Raw genomic sequence first — 19,591 nt, 5'->3', positions numbered from 1 at the left:
CACCGACTTCTTCGACTCGGCGGACCACATGCCTCTCCAGCCCATCCACGCAGACTGCAGCTACCACGAGATCGACCAGGCGATCGTCTCTACACTTGCTACTTCGCTCGAGTTCACACCTGGCCCCTCGGCTATGGCCTACCACGCCACGCCTTCGACGGTCTTCACTAAAGTTCAGCTTGGCGCCATGATGCAGCAGGTCCAGCAGCTCCAGCTCCTCAGCAGCGACGGGAATGACAGGCAGAACGGCCTCTTCACCAATACCTCGCCCCCCTCGTGCACCACCCTCCAGCTCGACGTACCTCAGCACCGCCCAAGGCCCAGGCCTGTTCAGGACCGACCAGGGAGAGCGCGCGGTAGGCAGACCTCGGCTCTAACGTGTCTGTTGCGCAGCGTGCTTCCATGTTGCTGGTCAAGAAGCTCGGCCTGCTGGGGCCGAAGGAGGCCATGACAACGAAGGCGGCTGAAGCCCCCATCAAACGCTTCGACGAGCCGTTGTCAGAGGAGGATATCTCCATCATCACCAAGCTCACCCGCCTCGACCCGGAGGCGCTACGCATCGCCGGGGCCATGTCCAGCCCGGATGTCGCCGCTGAAGCTGTAGTTTAGTTATGTTAGTCGACTATAGTAATTTTGTCTATGTTAGTTTTAGTCTCTAGCAGCGCTTGGCCTTAAGCCGAGTAGAGTTAGGTTCCATGTTAGTTCTCCATTGTGTTAGAACCAGGATTTGAGGATCGCTTCCGTGCCAGAGGATCTTGGGGCCTATTGGTGGCCTCTGGCACGCCCCTGTTAAGCTGGTTGTGTACCTGTATCACTTGCTCATCAATAGAATTGTGATGTTGTTGGAGAATTTTCCTATGCCCAATGAATAACACCCAATTCTCCCTCATGTCGTGATGTCAGAGGCCTGAACTTGCCGGTGAGGAGAGCTGCAGTCTGTGAACTTGCTACCTCTCGCAAAACTCCAATTCTTTGCCTGCAAGAGATGAAGCTGGAATCATGGTCGTCCAGCATTGTGCATGAACTAGGAGGGAACAGGGTGGATGGTTGTGCGGTCCTGCCAGCAGTAGGAACCAGAGGAGGCGTGGCGATCCTCTGGGAGAAGAGCGTTGTGCAGCTCGACACACAGGTCATGTGTTGCTTCTCGATCACTGCTAAGGTCACTGTCGGTGTCAAAACCGGCGGATCTCGGGTAGGGGTCCCGAACTGTGCGTCTAAGGTCGATGGTAATAGGAGACAGGGGACACAATGTTTACCCAGGTTCGGGCCCTCTCTATGGAGGTAATACCCTACTTCTTGCTTGATTATTCTTGATGATATGAGTATTACAAGAGTAGATCTACCACGAGATCAGAGAGGCTAAACCCTAGAAGCTAGCCTATGGTATGATTGTATGTTGTCCTACGGACTAAAACCCTCCAGTTTATATAGACACCGGAGGGGGCTAGAGTTACACAAGGTCGGTTACAAAGGGGGAGATATCCATATCCGTATTGCCTAGCTTGCCTTCCACACCAAGTAGAGTCCCATCCGGACACGGGACGAAGTCTTCAATCTTGTATCTTCATGGTCCAACAGTCCGGCCAAAGGATATAGTCCGGCTGTCCGGAGACCCCCTAATCCAGGACTCCCTCAATAGCCCCCGAACCAGGCTTCAATGACGTCAAGTCCGGCACGCAGTATTGTCTTCGGCATTGCAAGGCGGGTTCTTCTAAAATTTTGAATGTTTGTTAAGTAGTGTTCGGACCCATAAATGTTGGACTTCTTGGCTTCTGCGCCCAATAAGGGCTATATTCCATGCGTCGAATGAATACGAGGAGCCAGGGTGTTTTTACATTCACCCCCTAGCCAGATAAATAAATTGTCTATTAAAGGGATGGGGATTCTTAGATCCAATCCATACCATCCTCCCACAGCGAGAATCCATCGGAGCGTGCTTCAGAAAAATCCATTCCAACATGGCCGACCACCGCAGATCCTCTTCTCGCCCCCGTAGACCTAAGCCTGGTGATTGGGAGAGATGCTTCGTCCCACACAGTCGATTAGTCGAACTGCAGACTCAGGGATTTCTCCCTCCAGCTCATATGGTTCTCGTCCAAGCCGGGCTCGCCACCTACAATGGCGGGGAGCAAGCGGAGAGCTTCCCCAGCCCCTCCACGGGGGAGCAGGTGTGCCTTCTTCCTTAATTATTAAGGGGACTCGGATTTCCAATTCATCCGTTCCTCCGCGGGCTCCTGGAGTTTTACGGCCTCCAACTGCATAATTTCACCCCTGCTTCCATATTACACATCGCCGGCTACGTTGCCCTTTGCGAGTTATTCCTGGGCTGCGAGGCTCATTTCGAGCTGTGGAAGAGTTTATTTTGCCTCGTCCCTTGCACATAGAAGGGGTCGCTTTATCAAGTGGGCGGAGCCGGAATATGGCGCATCGCCGGAACCGGATACCTGTCCGGCACTCCGAAGAAGACGTCCGAAGACTGGCCTTCGGAATGGTTTTATATGGAGGACGTCCCCCTTCCGGACCCTGTTCGGTGGGGTCTTCCTGAGTTCAACAATGCTCCTCTGAAGAAACGCCGAAGCTGGCGCCCATGGAGCCCCCAGGAGGAAGACAACGGAGAAGTCCTTTACCTGATGAACCGGATTAAAGCGCTGGCTCAATCAGGATTGATAGTAATCGAGGTTATGTCAATATGCATAATGCGGGGAGTGCAGCCACTTCAATATCGAGGGCACCCCCAGTGGTGTTTTAACGGGGAAGATGATGCCACCCGTTGGGGGCATAAGGGACTGGACTCCGCTACTGCTTTAGCAAAAATTATGTCCGAGTTGTTCAAGGGAGAGGAAGAGGAGTTCGTCCGCATCAAGCCACGGGATGGATTCTCCATGTACAACCCTCCAAGTTGGCTGAGTTATATCTCCTTACTCCCATTCTTCCCGCATTTTTTGTCGTAGGTACTTACCTTGCCATTTTACGGCAGGAACTGCGAAAAGCTGTAAGGGAGGTCAACAACCCATCTCCACAACCAGAGGACCCTGACCGGGCCCTCGGTCCCAGACTCGAAGAAGATCCGGACATATTCGTGGAGCTGATAGACATGTAGTTCTACCAATTGAGCTGTGATGACGCGGTTCCTTCAGATCCTAGAAAACGTCTGAAAAAACCGGCTACGGAACTACCGCCATGGTGGCCATTACGGCCGACTATCCCGGACTGCTCCCTGCGTCGCACGTAAGAAAAACCAGAATCCCAACTCCAAAAACTAGGATCCCCTTTTAGACACTTCTCCTACCATATACATAGGGTGTTTTACAAGGAAGGCATTCGGTACGCCATGCCGAACCCACAGCAACGCGCCAACAAGAGGCACCGAGGCCGGGTAGGCCAAAAAGGAAGGCGGTCAGGACAGAGACGCTAGCGCAGAGGTATGACAAAAAACCCCGCTCCGTGGTTGTTGTCTTTCTCAAAATGTAATGACATCCATGTTTCTTTAATATAAAAAACGCTCGCCGGAATATGTCCGGAGAGGCTGCCGATCACGCTTCCACCAGTCGGGCTCCAGGGCCGGACATAGAGGCGGAAGCCAACATGGGGCGGACGCTGGATACTCCTCCTACAGAGGATGCGGATAGACTGTCCACTACAAATTCAGAAGTGGAGAGCGCCATGAATCATAGGCGTCGCCGGGCCGTACTCCGTGACGCTCGCTTCTCACCAGAGGCATTTGATGCCTTCAATTCTGGAGACGCGTACCTCCGTGCTGCTCAAAATGGTCTAGCCAGAGCCACAGACCAGTATGTAAGGGATGTACGGGTAGGTAAGTCTGACGATTATATGTATCAGTAGCCCCTGAGACTTGAAACAGTTGACGCAACTGATTTAAGGATCAATATTTGTGCAGGTTCTTACGGAGAAGAATTCCCAACTGTCTCAAGAGCTGGACGAGTGCAAGGCCTAGCTGGAAGCCGCTGTTGCCGCATTGAAGGAGTCCAAAAAGGGTCCCCCTGGTAACTCCTTTGTCTATTGCAAAGAATATCAGTACCAGGTAGTATGCGGCGTATATGCACACCTAACAATAGATGTTGCAGGTGGCCCTGGAGTGAATCCGGAGGCCGTGGAGGCGGATACGACACGTGATGATCGACAGTGAAACGCTGGCGAGCGCGTGCTGACGCGAGTCAGGCAGGAGAAAAATGATCTCCAAGATGCCAATATCCGGCTGGGCGTGGAACTGAAGGACGTCCGAGCCCAGCTTGCGGACTCCGTGAACAAGAATAAACGGCTTCAGCACGACATTTTTAGTAAGTGCTTGAACGAACTTTTTAAAGTAGTTCGGTGAAGAAGCCTGATAACAGTGTTATATCTACAGGTATGCTGACGGGTCGTCCCGTGGAGGAAATGCCCGGGTGCTCGGGTGATCTTCTACCAGAGCTCTCACAACTGCACGAACAAGTTCAGCAGGTGATGCGGAGTATTGCCCAAGCCTTGTGGCCGTCCGCGTCCCCGCCAGGAGGCATAGGGGAGCTTATAGAGAAGCTGAAGGGAGCACGACGGCGCTTCCGGTTATGGAAGATATCAGCCTGCTGACAAGGTGCACGACAAGCCTGGGCTACGGTGAAGGCACGATACACCAAGGTTGACCCAAACCACATGGCCGAGGTCAGACCTGTGGGGCCCGATAGGAAAGAGATCCCTGTCAGTTTAGTGTATGATCAAGTAGAGTTAGCCACAAAGTATTCCCAACAGGATTGTAGGCTAGACAGCCTGTTGGATGGTATAGAAGAAGAATTTAATCAGTCTTAGTGACTGTGTACTTCAAGTGACATATGTAATGTCCCTAGCCGGATTGTAAATCATTTGTCATGGCGGACCTTTTCGCTTCGACCTCTGGACCCGATAGTCCGGAGTGTATCCGAATACCCACTCGGTTATATAAAAACCGGGGTATGCATGGAAACCAGGCGTAGGGGTCATAAGTGCTTAAACAGACAAGTACCCAACTAGCTATGTTATATTACATGGGTAGTAAGAAACATCTTCCAGGGAGAATAGTCCCGTTAAGGGTTCCTTTCCCTGGGTACGCATGCCCTAATGTGCATGTCCGAACTGCGAGACGCAGGTTAAAAGCATCTGGAGGCGTGTAGTAATTTAAATGAAAGTCATCTTTTATTCACCGACCGAATATTCCCTTAAGAATGCTAGCTTTCGGCTTCACCCAGTCTGAGGTACACATCCGGCTGACCCGGCAGTAACAATCGCAGAGGTGCTCCCCTTATGCCCTAGCCGAATTAATGGGAACGTAGGGCATAAACACAAGAGCCAGGCAACCCAGCTTGGCCAAAACTTAAGTCATCTCGATGCATATAATGGCGAAAAAAGGGTACATGCGGAAGAATAACACATGTGCGGGGCATAAAGCCCGGAAAAATAATTAGATTAAGCTTCTGTATAGGAAGCCCCCAGGTATATTGAGCACGGTTAGCGCGTCGAGATTGTGTAACCAAGACACAGGTTTAGCCCTTTAGGGCTTTGAAGAGTAAAGAGAGAGAGAAAGAAAGAGGGAAAAACAGATGTGCCAAAAAATTCATGGAGGTAAGGAGACGAACATAGAGTCTGGCACTAGGCGTAGAATCTTCAGAGTCTGGCTACGTTCCATGGGTTTGGCTCGAGTCGATTATTCGATGCATCCCGCGGACGGTACGCTCCACCGGTCAGAACCTGGTCGATAATGAAGGGACCTTCCCATTTGGGCTTGAGATTGTTCATTTTCTTCTCCGGCAGGCGCAGAACTAGTTCACCAACATTATAGGTTTTGGCCCGCACTTCTCTGCTTTGATACCTTCGAGCCTGTTGTTGATAGAATGCAGAACGGGCTTTTGCCACGTCACGCTCCTCCTCCAGGGCATCCAAACTGTCCTGCCGATCGAGCTCGTCCTCTCTTTCTTCGTACATGCGCACTCGAGGTGAGTCATGAATTATGTCGCAAGGTAGCACCGCCTCAGCGCCGTACACCATAAAAATGGTGTGTATCCGGTAGTGCGATTTGGCGTGGTCCACAGCCCCCATAGTACGGAGTCGAGCTCCTCTACCCAATGGGTGTCTGATTCCTTGAAGGACCAGACTAATCTGGGTTTAATACCACTCATGATAAGACCATTCGCTCGTTCGACTTGACAGTTAGTTTGCAGATGATAGACAGAAGCATAATCGAGCTTGATGCCCATGTTGCTGCACCAAAGTTTCACCTCGTCGGCTGTAAAGTTCATGCCATTGTTAGTGATGATGCTGTGGGGAACGCCATAACGGTGTACAACCCCGGATATGAAGTCTATCACCGGTCTGGATTCAGTTGATTTAACAGGTTTGGCTTCTATCCATTTGGTGAATTTGTCCACCATGACCAGTAAGTATTTTCTCTTATGGGTTCCCCCTTTGAGGGGTCCGACCATATCGAGCCCCCAGACCGCCAAGGTCCAAGTAATGGGGATGGTTTGGAGGGCGGTAGGTGGCATGTGGCTTTGGTTTGCAAAAAGCTGGCAACCAACACAATGTTGAACCAGATGTTGTGTATCTGCCCAGGCCGTCGACTAATAAAAGCCTGTACGGAAGGCCTTACTTACAAGAGCCCGGGCTGCTACGTGGTGGCCGCCGAGTCCGGCATGGATTTCTGCCAACAGCTTCCGCCCTTCCTCTTTGGAGATGCACCTTTAAAGGACTCCGGTTGTGCTTTTCTTATAAAGCTCTCCCTCATGAACCTTGTAGGCTTTAGATCGCCACACTATGCAGCGAGCCTCATTTTGGTCCTCGGGTAATTCCTGTCTAGTTAGGTAGGCCAGGAATGGTTCTGTCCATGGGGCGATGACGCCCATTATCACGTGGGCTGAAGGTATTATTTCGGTGGCAGAGCCTCCGATTGTGTCAGAATATTCGGTGTCTGGGGTTGTGGCCGGGTCTGGACTAATTTTGCCGGTGTCCCCTTCCCATACCATAGATGGTTTAAACAGTATTTCCAGGAAGATGTTTAGTGGGACAGGGTTGCATTTAGCACTGATACGAGCTAGGATATCCGCTGCCTGGTTGTTTTCCCGAGCCACGTGGTGGAATTCCAGCCCCTCGAACCGGGCTGACATTTTGAGGACAGTGTTGGGATATGCCGCCATTTTCGGATCCTTGACATCGAAGTCTCCATTTATTTGGGATATTGCGAGGTTCGAGTCCCCACGCACCTCTAGGCGTTGGATGCCCATGGAGACTGCCATCCAGAGGCCGTGTAGTAGGGCCTCATATTCGGCTGCGTTATTGGAGTCTGTATATAGTATTTGGAGCACGTATTGCACCGTGTCTCCGGTGGGGGACGTCAGGATGATGCCAGCCCCTAGACCAGCCAGCATTTTAGAGCCGTCGAAGTGCATGATCCAATTGGAGTATGAGCCATAGTCTTTAGGGAGTTTGGCTTCTGTCCATTCGGCTATGAAATCGGCCAGTACTTGCAACTTAATGGCTCGCCGTGGCTTATATGTTATATCGAATGGGAGGAGCTCAATGGCCCATTTGGCAATCCGGCCCGTGGCATCACGGTTGTTTATTATGTCATTGAGTGGTACTTCGGATGCCACCGTGATCGAACACTCTTGAAAGTAGTGTCGTAATTTCCGGATGCCATAAATACCGCGTATGCTATCTTTTGGTAATATGGGCATCGTGATTTGCATGGAGTGAGGACGATGGATACATAATATACCGGCTTTTGAAGCGGGAATTTATGTTCGTCCGTCTCTCGTTCGACGACGAGCACTGCGTTTACAACTTGGTGAGTTACCGCTATGTATAATAGCATTGGTTTGCCAATAGTTGGCGCGGCCAAGATTGGGTTGGCAGCTAGGATGGCTTTGATTTCTTCCAGTCCGGCCGTGGCTGCATCCGTCCACTCGAAGTGTTTGGTGTGCCTAAGAAGGCGATAAAGAGGAAGTGCATTTTCTCCTAATCAGGAGATAAAGCGGATTAAGGCCGCCACGCATCCAGTCAATTTCTGGATTTGCTTGAGGTCAGTTGGGATACCCAACTGTGACAGAGCTCGGTTTTTAGCTGGATTTGCTTCAATTCCTCTACTGGAGACGATGAAACCCAGGAGCTTTCTGGCGGGAACGCCGAAGACGCATTTTTACGGATTGAGCTTAATGTCGTATGTTCGGAGATTGGTGAACGTGGCCCTCAAGTCGTCTATTAAAGAGTCGACGTGTCTGGTTTTAATGGCCACATCGTCTACGTATGCCTCCATAGTCTTGCCGATCTACTTTTCCAGACATGTCTAGATCATGCGCTGATATGTTGCGCCGACATTTTTTTAGCCCGAAGGGCATTGTGTTAAAGCAGAAGGGGCCGTATGGTGTTATAAATGCTGTTGCGGCTTGATCAGACTCCGCCATCTTAATCTGGTGGTAACCGGAGTATGCGTCGAGGAAGCACAATGATTCGTGTCATGCGGTAGCATCGATGATTTGATTGATGTGAGGGAGTGGGAAGGGATCCTTTGGGAAAGCCTTGTTAAGGTCTTTGAAGTCGACACATAGGCGCCAGGATTTGTCCTTCTTTTGTACCATTACCAGGTTTGCTAGCCAATCCGGATGTTTTATTTCTTTAATGAATCCGGCTTCTAGTAGCTTGGCCAGCTCCTCTCCCATGGCTTGTCGCTTAGGTTCAGTGAAACGCCGAAGAGTCTGCTTGACTGGCTTGAATCCTTTCAGAATATTAAGGCTATGCTCGGCCAATCTGCGTGGGATTCTTGGCATGTCTGAAGGATGCCAGGCGAATATGTCCCAATTCTCGCGCAGAAACTCCCGTAGTGCGGCGTCTACAGCGGGATCTAACTGTGCCGCAATGGATGCTGTTTTTGTAGGGTCCGTTGGATGGACTTGCAATTTAACTATTTCATCCGCTGGTTTAAAGGAGGTGGACTTGGATCTTTTGTCTAGTATCATGGTGTCCCTGTCCACCGTGGAGCGCAGCGCGGTTAACTCCTCCGCCACAAGGGCTCGGATAATGCCTCGAGGGCTAGTGCGGCTGTTTTGTTCTCGGCGCAGAGTGCTATGTCCGGATCACTAGCTAGAGTGATAATTCCCTTGGGTCCGGGCATTTTGAGCTTCATGTACCCGTAATGGGGTATGGCTTGAAAAATCGTGAATGCCTCCCGCCCTAGAAGGGCGTGGTATCCGCTACTGAACGGGGCCACTTGGAATGTAATTTCTTCGGACCTGTAATTCTTCGGAGTGCCGAATACCACATCAAGTGTGATTTTCCCAGCACAACGTGCCTCCCGACTAGGGATGATTCCTCGGAAGGTCGTGCTGCTTTGTTCAATATGGTTGCTGTCTATGTCCATTTTTTAGAGAGTTTCCTCATAGATGAGGTTTAATCCGCTGCCGCCATCCATGAGCACCTTAGTGAGCCAAAAGCCGTCCACAATTGGACTGAGGACCAAAGCGGCTGGTGCTCGGGCTGTTCGGAATTTAGGTTCATCACTAGCGTTGAAGGTGATAGCCGTGTCGCTCCATGGATTTATTGCTGCCACGTGGCAAACTTCGGCAAGGCCGCGGAGTACTCGCTTACGCCTATTATTTGAGGTGAAGGTTTCAAAGACCGTTAATACTGTGTTGTTATCCGTGGGGAGGTGCTCTGAGGTATTTTGGGTGAGAAGATCCTCACCGCTTTTGGCCACCTGCCGGAGTACCCAACATGCTCTAAGGCTGTGTGTTGATATGGTATCCGCTGTACTATGGATTTTGCAGGGCCCGTTGAGCCATCCCTCCAATATGGTTCCACGCCCTGTAGTGGGCTTTTGCTTCTTTGTAATTGAGTCGGGTGACTTATAAGAGTGCGCCCTTTTGGTTCGGACTGGGGGTTTTGTCAGAGCCGGATTATCCCAAAATTGCGTTTGAGTTTTCCAGGCACTTTGCATCGCACAGTATTTCCGTACTATGGCTGCCAAGTCATCGAAGCGTGCTACGTCACGGTGACTTATGGCATTGAGGACTCCCTTGTCCGTGCAATTGTTGCAAAAGAACGAAATTGCATCTTCCTCGCGACAGTCCTTGACCTTGTTCATTACAAGGAGGAATCTGGCCCAATAGTGATGTACTGTCTCTTGGGGCGCTTGCCTAATGTGGGAAAGATAGTTTGTATCTGGGTGGGTGGGTGGATTTAAGTCCAAACCCAAACTGTGATCCCGTGGTAGGGGAGTTTCCAATCTTGGAAGTTCGGGCTCCGGGATATTGCCCTGTGGGTTCGGTATGCGGCCTGATTCTGGATTCAGGGTGAGGGCGGCGTCCTCCCGCGAGCACGTATCCTATTCGAAGAGTTCAGGAATCCGGACATAGTTCGTCCTCGGGATAGAGGGAGAATCGCCACATTGCTCCTCCACCACTGCTATTTGATGGGTGACCGGCGGAGAGTTAATCTCCCTTTGGTCGGGTTTAAGCCCGATCTGATCGTAGTCCGTAGTGACTCCCAGAGCGGCAATGCGATCCAAGAGCTCGTTCAAAGAGGAGAGCTCCATTGGATCCATCTGCTCGGCAAATTTTGAGCCGATGTGGAGGCTATTTTCGATGACCCAAGAGGTCATCGTGGGCGCAGCGGCCGAGCGGGCGGTCATGACGAAGCCTCATAGTCGGAGAGTTTGGCCTACAGCCAGGGCTCCCCTAGAAGTGATGTTGTCCTTGACAACGAGGCGAGCCATCTTCCTTATGATGACGACATAGTGGAACTCTCAATGAAAGCACCAATGTCGGTGTCAAAACCGGCGGATCTTGGGTAGGGGGTCCCGAACTGTGCGTCTAAGGTCGATGGTAACAGGTGACAGGGGACATAATGTTTACCCAGGTTCGGGCCCTCTCTATGGAGGTAATACCCTACTTCCTGCTTGATTATTCTTGATGATATGAGTACTACTAGAGTAGATCTACCATGAGATCAGAGAGGCTAAACCCTAGAAGCTAGCCTATGGTATGATTGTATGTTGTCCTACGGACTAGAACCCTCTAGTTTATATAGACACCGGAGGGGGCTAGGGTTACGCAAGGTCGTTTACAAAGGGGGAGATATCCATATCCGTATTGCCTAGCTTGCCTTCCACGCCAAGTAGACTCCCATCCGGACACGGGACGAAGTCTTCAATCTTGTATCTTCATGGTCCAACAGTCCGGCCAAAGGATATAGTCCGGCTGTCCGAAGACCCCCTAATCTAGGACTCCCTCAGTCACCCTCTTGCAGTGCTCCTCCTCATTTCTGGCTGACGACTGTGTACGGCCCGATCGATGATGGGCTCGAAGACTCCTTCCTGGTGGAGCTAATCCACTCCGCTCCGCCCCTAGACGAGCCATGGATAATTGCGGGCGACTTCAATATCATCTATGAAGTAAGGGACAAGAGCAACCTCCACCTGAATCATCGCATCATGGGCATGTTCAGAAGGGTGATCGACATGGCCGACCTGAAGGAGATCAAGTGCAAAAACAGGCGCTTCACATGGTTAAATGAGCGGGAGGACCCGACCCTGGTGAGCATCGACAAGATTTTCTGCAACGTGGAATGGGAGAGCCTCTTCCCCTCCCTCATGCTGATGGCTGCCTCGACCGCCTGCTCGGACCATTGCCTGCTGCTGCTGGCTGACACCACCGCATCACCGAGGAGGGCCACGTTCAAATTCGAAGCTTTTTGGACATGCTTCCTCCACTTCAGAGAAACAGTGGAACGGGCCTCGCAGCGACCAGTTGTGCCCGGGTGCCCTTTTCATGAGATTGAAGCTCAAGCTGAAGCAGACTGCTTTTGACCTAAAGATTTGGGCTCGCTCCTTGTTCAGTGATGCCAAAGTGCAGCTCCACCTTGCTGGACATCGCCCAGGAAACGCGCCGGCTGTCACCAATTGGATTCTGCCTCCGCAAGCAGCTCAAGCAGAGGATCGTAGGGCTGGCGGCGATTGGGCATGCGCGCAAGCGCAATGCATCCAGGGTTTCCTGGCTCTGCACTGGTGACACCAAGACCGCTTTCTTCCAGGTGAAGATCAACTCCCGAAGACGCAGAAATCACATTCACTCTCTGCATTCAGAAAACAAGATGGCCACAACACACGAGGACAAAGTTGTCCTTGCCCACACCCACTTCCTCCAGCTGCTCAGCATAAGGCAAGCTCGCTCTTACTCGATCAACTGGGATTCCATTCAGCTGCCATCGGTTCAAAACGCTAGGCTCAACAACCCATTCACTAAATCTGAAGTGTGGGAGGCGATCATGGCATCCCCCTCTGAGAAGGCACCTGGGCCTGACGGTTTCTCTGGAGCATTCTACAGATCATGCTTGGGCGTCATTAAGCAAGATGTCATGGTGGTCTTCCATCATTTCTACAACTTAGCTAGGGGCAATTTTATTTCCCTCAACTCTACCATGATCGCGCTGCTACCTAAGAAGGATAGGGCGACATGCATGGCTGATTTTCGGCCCATCGGCCTTATCCACTCCATTGCAAAACTGATCGCCAAGGTCCTCTCCATGAGGCTTGCCCCCATCATCAGCACATTGATCTCGCGTGTGCAAAGCATCCATGACAGTTTTCTTTATGTTCAAAACACCATCAAAGCTCTGCACCGCCGCAAAACGCCTGCACTCATACTGAAGCTGGATATTGCCAATGCGGTCGACAACATCTCCTGGGAATACATCTTCGAGCTACTCCAAAAATGTAGGGATCGAATCGCACTCCTTCTCTCGTCATCTTCATTGTCTTGCCTCTTGAATGGCACTCCGGGCGCCTACATCACCCATCGCTGAGGGCTGCAACAGGGAGACCTGCTCTCCCCGCTGTTATTCATTCTCTGCATTGACCCCCTGCATCGCCTCTTGGAGGCGACAACCTTGTCGAGGCAGCTTTCCCCGCTGCCTGAGATGGTCATGCGCATGCGCACAAGCTTGTACGCTGACGACGTTGTGATCTTCGTCAATCCCACAAGGACGGAGGTGGATGCACTCCTCAGCATCCTTCATCTCTTCAGTGAAGCCACGTGCCTACACGTCAATCTAGCCAAGTCCTCGGCGGTCCCGATCAGCTGCGGCGACCTCGACCTCAGCTCAATCCTGCAGAACTTTGGCAACATTTTAGTGTCGCTGCCCATCTCGTACCTAGGTCTCCCCATCACCACCGGTAGGATTCCTTTGGTTCACGTACAGTTCATCTTATATAGGATCCGCACACACCTAGCTAGTTGGAAGGGCAGGCTGATGCATATTGCCGGCCGTAGGGTGCTTGTCTACTGCATCCTCTCTGCCATGCAGACGTTCGCTCTTACGGTGCTAAGGACGCCAAAGAAGTTTTTCAAGGAGGTAGACAAAGCTAGGCGGCGTTTCCTGTGGGCACAAGATGAAGATGTGATGGGAGGAAAATGCAAGGTCGCATGGAGCGCGGTCACCACACCGGAGTCCCACGGCGGCATCCGCATTCATGATCTGGACAAGTTCGCGTGCGCCCTTCGGCTACGTTGGCTCTGGTTGTCCTGAGCCCATCCAGAACGGCCCCGGGTCAGCTCAGACATGCCATGCAACCTGGATGATCAAGCCCTCTTCGCCACCAACACGGCGGTCACCATTGGAGACGGCGTGACGGCCTCCTTCTGGTCAAGATCGTGGCTAGGCGGCGGGCCTCTCTGTTTGGTCTACCCCACCCCGTTCGCCCACTCCATCCACAAGAACAGGTCCGTCTGGGACGCACTGCATGAGGGGCGTTGGATCCTCGATCTTCATCACGGTGACCACGGTAGCATCGCGCCAGTGTGCTTCAGCTGGCAAGGGAGATCTGGAGCGTGGACAACATCATCAACGAAGACCGCCATGACACAATCCGCACGATCCGCCTACGCAGCGCAGTTTCTGGCACCAACAACAACTTCCTTCTCCAAGAACATCTGGCGTATCTGGGCCCCTGGCAAGCTCAAGATGTTCCTCTGGATGCTCCACCTCGACAGTCTATGGTGCAACGATCGCCTGCAACGGTGTGGCTGGGAAAACAAATACTCCTGCCAGCTTTGCCTTCGGAGCTTGGAGTCCTCCTCCCACCTCTTCTGGGAATGCCCGATCGCAATTCAGGAATGGATAATGGAGGCATCATGGCGGGGTTGCCACTCCCTGGCACACACTATCTGGAGCTCCGGAACAACGATGACAGAGAGGGTGAGGCTGATCACCGATGCGGCAAGCCCAACCGACAGGAAGGGAACCAGATCAATACTTAGCTGGGGGCAATTTTGTTGCCCTCAACTCTACCATGATCACGCTGCTACCTAAGAAGCATAGGGCGACATGCATCGACAAAAAAGATACATCAGTTGTGCTAATTATGAAGGTTCCAAATCCTACTAAGTTTGTTCATTTCAGGCCAATAAGCATATGTAATACTATTGTTTATATTATTTTTTTGCAAAGTGCCTGGTGAATAGACTTGGGTCAATTTGGATGAATTAATCTCTCCAAGAGTGCATTTGTACCGTCAAAGATGATAGTGGACAATGCCTTAGTTGCTTTTGAATGTATTCGTCACATCAAGCAGGAGAAAGACCTCACTAAGAGTTTTTGTGCTTACAAAAAGGATATCTTGAAATCATATGATATGGTGGAATGGATTTTTTGTCAACCTTTCCATGTCTCCTTTTGGATTTATTTACACTGTCTCGTGGGTTATGACAAGGTGATCAACTATCCTCCTTCTTGTTATTATTTGTCCCCGACGGACTTCCTGCTCTAGGTAAGTGTGTTGACTCAACTAATATTTCACCACTCAAAGTTACCCCTAAGGATCCTTTTATTGTACACTTATTATTCATGGATAACACCATATTGTTCTTCAAAGTATAAATGGGTGAGGCACAAAATGTGAGGGTTATCATAGAGGAATATACTATGAGGACATGACAATGCAAAGTGTTCTATTCTATTCGGTGAGGCATATCCTGCAGATGTCCAGGAGCAAGTCTGGTTAGGGATCAATGTGACTACTTCTAGCTTTGAAGAGAAGTACCTCGGACTCTTGACCCCAATGGTATGAAGAAGGTAAATTTTAGAATATGCGGGCCAAGTTAATAAAGCGTATTTTGCAATGGGGGATCACCATCGTGTTCAGCTTGCTAAATAAATGTTAACAAAATTAGCCGCTCAAGCATTGCCAACAAATGTTATGGGGGTCTTTAAACTGTCACTCTCAGTGTGTGATGAACTAACAAAGATGGTACATGGTTTTTAGTGCGGAACATGATAGGGTACAAAGAAAACACATATGAAATTTTGGGAAGTTCCGTTGAAACAAAAAACATGGATGAGTTGGTTTTTGAGATTTTAGGCTTTTTAATCAAGCCCTTGTTAGCTCGACAAGACCAATGTTTGCTGACTAAGCCTGATAGTCTATGCGCCCGAGTGCTCAAGGCATATTACTATCCAAGTGGGCGCTTGGATGATACTGTCTTTGTTGGGAATGCATCTTCCTCATTGAAAGCTACCAAGTACAGTCTTGAAATGCTGAAGAAAGGCTTAGTTTGGCATGTCGGTAATGGACCTGTCGTGCACACTATTAAAGAGTGGTGAATTGACCACTCCAAAAGAAGGATATTATGAAGTGTTCCCCTATAGCGGTAGCCAAGGTAATATTTTAAAGATAATTTATAAATCTCTAACCTTCGAGTATTAGATATATGAGAACACATGCTCACCGCGCTCAGTGCATCAGTTCTCGCTTGAGAGCCAGGACCTATTTACTTACATGATGTCGATGCATCATAAATGGGCACGACTATGGCTGAAATTTCTATGAGGTGCTCCAAACCTCGACCGGAGGTGATAATAATTAGACCTCGGTTTGATATCCCTTGGGATCTGGGTGAATGAATGGAGTGTCAAAGATTGGCTACATGGCCATCAAGAAAGTGCTTCCCGGGAGGCAACCCAGAAGCCAGTAGGTTTGACACTTACTTTTTTGCATGAAATACTATTAGAGTTGGTTTTGGACTAATCTTTGAAAGGTAATTTTTTTTAATGTATCAGTTGACTCAGCTATATTATTTTGCCACATCCCTACTTACAGTTTTGGTTGCAAATATGTGATCTATAGGATATGAGGAGGATGAACAAAAAATATCATGAAGTTCTACAACTCTAGAAGGAAAGACGAGGTGCGGTACAACCATTCATGGTCGTACCAACACTCGTTCCAGCTCCGGCCGCGAGAAGAAAAGGTTGTCCAAAAGAGAATACTAGCTATAGTACAAGCACATGCACTCATACCAATACTTGTACCGATGGCGGGCACAGAAGGGCGACCCTTTAAAACGAGAAGGCGATGTGCTATACAACCATTCGCAACCATACCAGTGGTCGTATCAAAACTCAGCTGCACAACCCACCCTTTCCAGAATAGGGTGTGGTCTCATACCCGTGCTCATACCAGAGGGCGGCAATGGGTATCGAGACAATAAATGGAAAACATTGCATGGTACAGACGCAACCGATCATACTTGTGCGCCTATTGATGCAGTAAACCCTTTATTTTATTTGTTTCGGTTGTGGGAGATTAGTGGGTTACTTTTTAGTCACTCCTTTGTGCTTTATGTTTTCATACCGAGGCGGAAACCCCTTGGAAGCTCCCTGGCCTATTATTCTCAACAGTGCTTTTATGTTTTATTTTATTTACTTTATTTGGGTATACGAACTCTATTAATATAACAAGTTGTTTCTTTTTATTTCATGTGTTATTTTCGCAGAGTCTTGGACCTTATGTGGTGACATGTATGATATGGTGCCAACCATATAAAGACCCTCCCAAGCCGCTCGGTATCTTCAATTCGACGGGCGCCAACAACAAGTGCCTGGTAATATCTTCCACTTTGAACCTTGCTCAATAAAATCCATTTAGTCATGAGTTTCTCATGTTAAGTGAGGATCCCCTTTTTAATTAGGCACCTAAAAGGTTGGACACTCATATCTCATATCTTGTATCACACATGCTTCACTTAGACTCTAGAAGAGTCTACACTCTTAGACTTTGTTTGTTGACTTAAGCATGCTTAGGTTGATAAACTGACCTTTTGAGATATATGTTTTTTATCACTTTTAAGCTAACCCTTTTGTGGTACATTTTTTATAAAAAACTTCAAAAGCACAAAAATACTTTGTTTCCTTGTTAGTTTGTTTTCTACCAGGTTCCCTAGGAAGGCGGTCACCGGAGCACAAGGAAAAACTGTTAAAGCATAGGTTCATGTCCATTGAATGAGAGGTCATATGTGCCATGGTTAAAGTGTACCACCCTTGCTTAATCTTATGCTTGGGGAAGTAACCACTTCCCACACTCTCCTTTAATCACTACATTTTCTCTTGTGCTTTCATAATTTACTTGAAGTTAGTTTTTCTTTATTTTGTTGTATGTGTAGGTGATTTGGAACTTTCATTGACTTAGCGCAATAAAAGGATACAAGTTGGAATCAATCTAGAGGAAATACAAGCGCTACATAAAGACCTTTCCTTGAGTTTGGAAAAACGAGATCTCCTAATAAGCCCGAATTGAATATCCAATACCACGAGGTTATCGGAATCATTCATAGGAGTCCAAGGAGTCCAACAATACACAAATCAATATTCGTAAGAGTCTATCTTGATCCATTGCTACCTTGAAGGAAGGCCAGGAAAGAAGACACCGAAGGAGCTGCCACCACCGGGCACCAGCCCTATGCCGTCGTCAACTCTACCATCGCCCCTTCTTCCTTCCGACCACGATCTGCATGATGGGTTGTAATCACTCTTGAATGCCTTTGCTAATGGTATGTTTATTTGAGTAATTGTTGGTTATAGATGTGATCATCTAGTACACCCCATTAGATGATGTTTTCCATCTATTCATTCATGTATGTTCATGTTATAATCACTTTATAGTGAACTTAGTGACTGGGGCCATCCAATCCACCAGCGTAGTTGGAGATGTTCAACTCCCCAGACACACATGAAGTTGATAGTTATTTGTGTGAGTCGACCTTAGAAGTTACAACCTTTGGTATCTTGGGAGGAGCACAATATATCTAGAAAGCAGGGTTGTCCATAGAAAATAATACATTTGGTCTGGTATTTTTATGACCTTAATATAATTTTAGTTGCGGCATATGCCCGAGAAGAAGAAGGACAATTGAGTTATTTCAATAAGCGACAACTTAGAGGTAATTCTATGAGGGACCGCCCATGCATGGTAAATTATTTAATCACCTAACTATGTGGAAGTGACCCTACTAGTATTAGTGGTCGATAGATAAAATGACATTAAATGCCGATGAGTACTAGAAACCTATTACCTGGACACCACATTTGCTCGAGTAAACATTGCACTAATTCTAGTTTATTTTACCGTTTAGTCTTAGTACCTAATTTACGTTTTAGTTAATACATAGTCAATTTCTTTTTTACTGGTTTCCTAGCAATCGATAGAATAGCTATTTCCAAACTACATTTTGGGTGCGAATGTAGCTGTGTATGTCACACCATAGTTGTGGGATCGGTAGTTGCCTTCCTTTAACTCGTTTCACTTCAACGCATAAACTAGGTTACAATACTTCCTGTGAATTGTGCTTGTTAGTTAGCAATGTACATTTGTACAACATTATTATCAAACCATGGTGGAATAGGTGGGCATGTGCTTTATGAGCGACGCTGCTGAGACCTTTGTAGTCTTAATACTTTGTGTCTAAACCACCATCAGCGACGGGTAAGATGCCGCCAACTATGTGAACCACAAGAAAATACCGTTGCCTCATCAGTTTTTGTATCCCTTTTCTCTTGCTCCTACGTTCGTGCAAGCTTCACTTCCGCACTCGTAGTTTATTTTAGACTTGCATGTGCAAGTGTTCCTATGGTTACAAATAGAAAAGGCTAAAACCTTGCCAGCTAAAGTCTAGAGTACAATTTTTCGTTAGTATTACCCCCTGGTCAATAGAATTCGATCCTGCACGATGTCATTGAGGTCTGTAACACCTTGGCCAAACCCATCGCTTCCTGGTCGTTGCGCATGGGATAAAGACTGGTCCCACAAACCAACACTGGTCTTTTGTATGCACTTTGTCCTCACTCGTGTGCACCTAAGATTAACTTCTGAGTCGGTCACCCATCCTTAAATTTCTCCAAGCTAAGCAAGCTTAACTTTGAGGTTCCTTTTGAATGGCCTCCTAAAAAATAAAGTGCGCCAATTGTAACGCCCCAACCAAACCCACGATTCACCCCGGCTCTTGGCCGTTGCGCCTTGGATATATATTGTCCCCACAAACCAATACTAGTATTTTTTTGTGCACTTTGTCCTCACTCATATGCACTGATGTCTACTACACAACCTTCTTGTAGACGTTGTTGGGCCTCCAAGTGCAGAGGTTTGTTGGACAGTAGCAAATTTCCCTCAAGTGGATGACCTAAGGTTTATCAATCTGTGGGAGGCGTAGGATGAATATGGTCTCTCTCAAGCAACCCTGCAACCAAATAACAAAGAGTCTCTTGTGTCCCCAACACACCCAATACAAATGGTAAATTGTATAGGTGC

This window comes from Triticum urartu, chromosome 4 (assembly GCF_003073215.2).
Source record: "Triticum urartu cultivar G1812 chromosome 4, Tu2.1, whole genome shotgun sequence".
NCBI lineage: Eukaryota > Viridiplantae > Streptophyta > Magnoliopsida > Poales > Poaceae > Triticum > Triticum urartu.
This window is presented reverse-complemented; position numbering follows the sequence as displayed.